Source organism: Cynara cardunculus (genome assembly GCF_001531365.2).
Source record: "Cynara cardunculus var. scolymus isolate 2C chromosome LG 5, CcrdV1, whole genome shotgun sequence".
NCBI classification, from domain to species: Eukaryota; Viridiplantae; Streptophyta; class Magnoliopsida; order Asterales; family Asteraceae; genus Cynara; species Cynara cardunculus.
Genome location: NC_037532.1, coordinates 27,020,234 through 27,026,862, shown reverse-complemented (window position 1 = coordinate 27,026,862; position 6,629 = coordinate 27,020,234).

Below are 6,629 nucleotides of genomic sequence, written 5' to 3'. Positions count from 1 at the left end.
TATTACACGGGGTAATTTGAAAAAATTAAATCATGTCAGGAACTTATCTTACAGACATGAATGATCATTGAAAGTTCGATGCTAGTTTAGGCTTATACTCTTGAAATAACTCTGAAGTATAACTCTTCAGACTTGAATTTAGAAATGAAACTATATCAATAATTAGTTAAAATGAAGTTTACCCTAGAATTAAATTAAATTTAGAAATGAATCTATATCGGTAAATTAAATTTAAACTTAGAAGTAAATTTAGAATGACTCTTCAGACTTGTATTATTGAAATAACTCTGAAGTATAACTTTGAAGAATGACTTCAGACTTGTACTCTTGAAATAACTTTGAAGTAGAACTCTTCAGACTCTGTATAGGCAAGCCAGAAGCTCTGCATGCACTATGCAAAGGCTCTGCGTGGTGCTCCGTCTGGAAAAGAAGGCTTCAGAATTCAGGTGAGCTAACTCTGAAAAATAGCTCTTTCCAACTTGTAATATGGAAATAACTCTGAAGTGTAAAATCAATCACACTAAATCAAAGTTTAGACTTCTAAATCTGAAAAAAGAAGATTTCAGAGTTCAGACTCCAGAGTTCGGGTGAGCTAAGTTTGTTTAAGTCTGAAAAAAATAGACTTCAGAGTTCGGGTGAGCTAAGTTTGTTTAAGTCTGAAAAAGCAGACTTCAGAGTTCGGGTGAGCTAACTCTTTAAAATAACTCTTCATACATGTACTCTTGAAATAACTCTAAAGTATAACTTTGAAGAATGACTCTTCAGACTTGAATTTAGAAACGAAACTATATCAATAATTAGTTAAAATGAAATTAACCCTAGAATAAAATTTAATTTAGAAATAAAACTATATCAGTAAATTGAATTTAAACTTAGAAGAGTGTTTGTGTCAAATCTGAAGACGAAATCTGAAGACCTTGAGTTCATAGTTATTCAAATACCCAATATCTTTGAAAAAGACCTCATGATAAAGTTTGCTTCATATAGAGCAAGATCAACAAGAGCTCCTCTGACATCCAGAAGCCAGATCAATCAGAGGGGCTCTGGCTTACAAGACTAAGTCTAAATCTTAAAGACTTATCTTCAAAGTCTAGATAAGTTTATTACAAGAGTTGTACTCTTGAAATTATTCTGAAGTAAACTGTTTAGACTTTAGAGCTCTGTATAGGCAAGTCGATTGCTCTTTCAAATTAACCAGTTTTTCTCTCTTGAATATCCAACTGTCTTATTAATTCTTTATAACACGCTCTATTTTTTTTTTGATAAATAAGTCAGCAACCGTTGACGTTTTCCTCGCAAACCTCTCTGAGATAAATATTCTTTTTTTTTGTGCAATTCCAAATGTGAAGCAAGTCTCCTTATCTTTTTGGTGAAACTAATTACTTGAACTTCAACAAATCCTCTGTTTTCTTTGTTTTCTTCTTGTTCTTGCAAAATAATTGAAATAAATGAATTTTTTATCATAAAAGAATTTCACACTTCCCTTTTTACATATATTTATTTTATTAATCAATAATAATAATGTCAGAAATTTTAATGTAGCATACACAATAATTATAATTTATTTATAGACTCCGGATTTTATCAATTAAGATTAATCAATCCGATAGGCTCTGCATGGTGTTCGTTTGGAAAAGAAGACTATAGAGTTGGGTGAGCTAACTCTGAAGAATGACTCTTCAGACTTGTACTATTAAAATAACTCTGAAGTATAAAACCAATCCCATTAAATCAGAGTTCAGACTTGTAAGTCTGAAAAAAAAAGTTCAGAGTTCAGACTTCGGAGTTCGGGTGAGCTAACTCTGAAGAATGACTTTTCAGACTTGTACTCTTTAGAATTATAGAAGAGTTCAGACTTCAAAGTCTGAAAAAGAAGACTTCAGACTTCTTTTTCTAAGTCTAATAAAAGACTTCAGAGTTCAGACTTTTAAGTCTGAAAAAGAAGATTTCAGATATCAGACTCCAGAGTTCGGGTGAACTAACTCTGAAGAATGACTTCAGACTTGTTCTCTTGAAATAACTCTGAAGTAAAACTTTTTAGTAAATTGAATTTAGAATAAAATGAAGTTAACCCTAAAATAAAGTTGAATTTAAAAATGAAACTATATCAGTAAATTGAATTTGAACTTAGAAGTAAACACTATTTTTTTCGGGAATCAGTTACCACACTAATTAATTAACCAAAGAATAAAATCAATTGCATCCTAATTTAGTAGGATTGATTGAATAAGAGAACACATGTTAATTAAATGAATATAATTGAACTGTTAATGTAAATTGTGTTTAGATACGTTCAAATGAGTCTAGTTGAACCATTAATGTAAATTGTGTCTAGATATATTTTTAGGCGGGAAAATAAGATTAACCGATTTACCAGAAGATATCTCGTGTCATACAAGTTACTTATTTATTAGGTGTGTGTGTGTATGTATGTATGTATATATATATATATATATAGAGAGAGAGAGAGAGAGAGAGGTGGGTTATTATACAATCTTTTACATTTGTACAACCAATACAACTCAATCATCCATTTAATTTGATGAATATGTAATTTATAGAAGTTTTGATTATTTTTCTAATATAAAGTATTAATCATAATTAATGAACCGTATTCATATTCCATAAATATTTAAATCATAATAAATGAACTCTTATCATTTCCATAAATATTTCAATTTATTGAATTACATTAGTTGTACAAATATAATAGATTGTATTTGAAAACACTCAAGTAAAACAAAATATTGGATAACCATATTACGAAGCGGTTAAAACTAAAGGAGTTGGACACCCAATCTTCCCAACATAAAAAAAAAAAAAAAGGTAACTTCAATTAACTAATAAAATTGTATGTGATTTTTACAAACTTTGCAACTCATCTCTTTTTGTATATACATATTTAGATTATTTTTAATGGTTATGTTAAAAATACAGATTTAAAGATTTTTTCTGTCATGTTAAAATAATCTCTAAAATAGAGAAAATAAAAGAAAGAGTTTTCAAAATGAAATCTTTAGAACTCAAGATTTGAAGAACAGAGAAATGGAGAGAAGGAAATAGGAGTAAAAAACTCAGGCCTGTCTCGCGGCCTTGTGCCTGATTTAAGTCGCGTGGCAAGTCGCCTGCACTTCGTCCTCTAGCACCACGACCTTGGTCGTGCACTAGGTCACGTGGCTTTCTGTTTCGAGTCTTTTCTTCGGTTTTCACATATATATGAGCATCATTCCGTTATCATCTTGAATGTCCAACGATCATGAATAGACCCCAAATGGAATCCCAAATCTAAATCCGTCGGTGATCTGTCGAAAATCTAAAAATTCACGACCCCAAACCTAAATCCAAATCGTGATCCTAAATCAATAATTAACGGCGGACACCCAAATTTGTCGTTGATCTACCGGAAATCTAAAGATTCATTTTTAATTGTTTTTCCAAGAAAAAGTTTTTAAAAATTACAAGTATAATTAATTACATTTTCTAGTGGATTTCTAGCGGATATTAATTCATTACTTTCCGCCACAAATGCGTCAAAAAATGTAATTAATAAAAAAAAGTTTCGGAACAATTTTGTGGGGGATTTCTGGTGGATTTTCTTAACAATTGTTTTATTAATATTTCGTCACAAATCCGTCAGAAATTTTAATCGGATTTAATTTCTTTAATAATAAATTGTGACGGATTTGTGAAGGATTTATGGCGAAAGTTAACAAATTTGACTTTTATGGAATCCACTGATAATCCGTCGACAAAAAATCTGCTAGAAAAATTCGTTGGTAAAACCCCTTTATTTAATAGTGAAAATGTGGGCGATCAACTCCATTAGATGAAAGAGATCAGCATCTCTCGCACTTATCACATAAGTGACTTTTCAACAAAACTCATTCACATATATTCCTAATTAATAACACGAATATGCATATTTCATAATGAATTACATGCATATAGCGTATCATTTGTATTCATTACATTTATGTAATTTATTTTTAATATTCATTAATTTTTCGGTTCTCAAAATATTGACAGTTATCTGATATATTTTCTTTTACATATGTCTACTTAAAAAATCAATTTATATAAACACTTGATAACTTTAAGGATGGTTCACGTTTATAAATGTAAACATATAAGGAAATATCGTATCTCTGGATTGGTTTTCGTCAATCACGTAAATTGCTTTTTGCAAAAGATGGAAAATAAATTTTATTTTCGTCTCTTGATAAATAGGTTGATAGAGTGTTGATTATTGTATTTTCATTGTAAACTGGAAAATCATTAAAAACATCATGTTCCATATTTATCGTAAATAATGGAAATGAATTTTGCATCATTCATAATGAATATTTAAGATACATGGCATGCTTTTGATCCAATCTACAATAGAATTGTAGTTCTCAATGGAAGATGGCGGGTCAATTATTTATAAGACGAATGATTGTGTAAGAAAGAGAGTTAATGTTGGGACTTCCGCCTCATCGTTCCCTCGAGCCGGTCAAATCCGCGATTCTTAAACCCAACGCTCCTGTAGCAATGCAGGAGCATCCCACATCGGTGAGGCTAGGAGGATTCGTCTTCCTCATAAGGAAGGGGGGATCGTACTTCTACCAGTGACGCGTTTTAAAGCCATGAGGGGTTGTTGCCGGGAGGGGCAGCCCAAAGCGGACAATATCATGTGGGCGGTTCCCTAGTATCGGTCCAACAGTTAAGATGAGAAGTGTGAGAAGAGATCTAGATCCTTAATCGCCTTTAATCTCAAACTCACTCATGAATCGCACTTGATATGATGCATCTCATCTTATGTATATATAAATATAAAGATCTTTTTTTACGTTTCTCATCTTAACTTTTCTTTTTATCGGGACAAAATTTATAAATTCAATATAACCTTTTTAGGACTATTACTTGCAGTTTTGTATTGAAAGTTTAAACATATTTTTTTATTTAAAAATTAATTTTAAGTTTTTGATATTTTCAAACCCATGTTGTGACTATTAAATAATCATTTATTAGGTTTTTATTTCTCTTTGTAATAAAGTAGAGGGACTATTTGTGTAAATACCTTTAAGGTATGTATATATAGCTTCCCAGCTCTAGAGTAGGTTAACTCATTAATTTGTAATATCAGCTTTAGAGAAGCAGCCGTCAAAGAGAAAACACTGTATTTTTGTATTCCACGTTTGAATCAATAGACAAACCGACTGATTTGTTATTTCCATTATGTTAATCTTATTTCATCGTTTCTTCTAACCATCTAGAAAAACAACATCATTAATTTAATATTTCAATTTATAAACTATTTTATAATTTAATAAATCACACATTTAAATAATTATTTTTATGTTCGTTAAGAATATCTAAAGATATGTTTTTGTGGTAGTTCTTTTATTATCTATAAAATTAGAGCAAATTATGTTTTTCGTTTCTATGGTTTGTTAAAAAAATTGCTAAAATAGAAATCATACGGACGGAAAAAACAATAAATATTAAATCATAAAGACCAAAAAGGTAATGAATGATAAACCATAGCGATGAAAGTTGTAATTTCAAAACCATAAGAACGAAAATAGAATTTAACAAACCACAAAGACTAAAAACGTAATTTACTCATTAAATTAATATTAAATATTTATGTTATTTTTATTAAATACTTGTACAATTGTGTTATAGCATATTAATTCTAGTTTATTAAGTTTATAGTTTTTTAATTTGTATAATAGTTATGTTATATTTTAATATTTATTCTATAATATTTCATCGTATTATTTTAATTAATATAAATATTAATAATAACTAAAATATTTTACATGTACGGTAAGTTTCTTTTCGTTTACATTTTTTCTCACACTTAAAAATAGATAAAGTCTTATCTATATTTATACTATATTATAAAACATTTGACAAAACTCTTAAAAATCAATTTTTATGCGTAAAATACTGTTTATTAATGCATATTACTTAAAACTCAATATTACAAGTAGATTCTGCATAAGTACAACTTATTAAAGCTTCATATCTGAATTCGTGTAACTAACTGTAGATAAACATAATCAAATACAGGATAAACATCTTATTTAAAATATAAAAAATCTCAAATTTAATTAGGATAATCATTGAGTTCTAACAGAATACTTAATTATTATCTTTATAAAATTTATAATATTAAACAAAAAATAAATTATTTCATTATTAAACTTAAATTAAATTATAATAAAAAAAATTAAAGAAATTACATAAAAATTTGAGGACTTTTAAATAGTTGATTTGATATTAACATTGATATTATTTTTTCAAATTTTTATGATATTTTTAAATTTATATTTTATTCAAAAATAAAATCATTATTGTTTTCTTAAAAACACATAATCTATGCTATATTATAAAACATTTGACAAACTTCTAAAAACCACTTTTTATGCGTAAAGTACTGTTTATTAATGCATATTACTTAAAACTCAAGATTACAAATAGATTATGTGTAAGTACAACTTATTAAAGCTCCATATCTGAATTCGTGTAATTAACTGTAAATAAAAATAATCAAATACATGATAAACATCTCATTTTAAATATAAAAAATCTAAATATATTTAGGATAATCATTGAGTTCTAACAGAATACTTAATTATTAT